Genomic DNA, 1053 nt, shown 5'->3' with positions numbered 1-1053 from the left:
TTATTTGAAAACAAGTAAAGTGTGTGCTGTTTATTCATCGTTGAATTTATCGCTAACAAATCACAGACACTTACTGTAGAATAATCTTAAGCCCAACAACTACATAGTATATAGTTATACTATTAAGAAATAAAAGTAAAGGCCATTTATTTCGACAACTGGCAATAAAACACACAAACATAACCCATATACATATATTATTTTTAAAATCTGACAAATATAAATTCAGATTTTGTAAATTTTGAAACTGTGGTCCCGTATGGAGGTCAATGGGAGTTGGGGGGTGGGATCACTCAGAACTGGATCCTAGATTTACAAGTAATCGTTTAAAATAACCATATACTTTTAAACTTTTTATCCAAGTGGGGATCAACTGAGTTTGGGTACTCTCGAAAAATTTGGCTGAAAAAATGTATTGAAAATCGATAGAACATGTAAATCAAACTGAACGAAATGCCTCACGTAGTTGCATGAAATTCAGCGGGTAATTTACTATGAACATGTAATATTTCAACTCTTACTTCTTCACACAATACTCGTAAATTTACAGGACGTGCGTTGTAGTCGAATCAAACAAATCTTATTCCAATATTATGTTCCAGTCATACGATCTGTAAAAGTTAAATAAAGTATTAAAATAGCCGGCGCTGAATATTGTGCAGACTGCATTTGCCCAAAGTTTATAAGAGGAGCGCGGATTGGCCCTCTGGTAGAACTCTGGATTTTGGAGCTGGGAAGTCAGTTTCGAATCGTGTGATTCCATAAATTATTCTCCGTGCTTTAAGCTGTGGGTGCGTTATAAGAGCGACAGTCAATCCCTTGATATAGACGAAGGATGGTAAGCTACTGCTGATTGGCTACTTTCCCTGTAGTCATTAGTCCAAAATTAGGGATGGCGGCAGCTAGGCTTACTAGCTTTGCCATTAATACAAATACATATAAGAAAAAACTTTTCTAAAAAAGAAAGTAAATGTAGGGATAGCTAATATCAATCCTTCAAAAGCAATGCAAACAAGATGATAGGGATGGTACTGGTATCAACCCTACATAATA

This window comes from Limulus polyphemus, unplaced genomic scaffold (genome assembly GCF_000517525.1).
Source record: "Limulus polyphemus unplaced genomic scaffold, Limulus_polyphemus-2.1.2 Scaffold948, whole genome shotgun sequence".
Taxonomy (NCBI): domain Eukaryota; kingdom Metazoa; phylum Arthropoda; class Merostomata; order Xiphosura; family Limulidae; genus Limulus; species Limulus polyphemus.
This window is presented reverse-complemented; position numbering follows the sequence as displayed.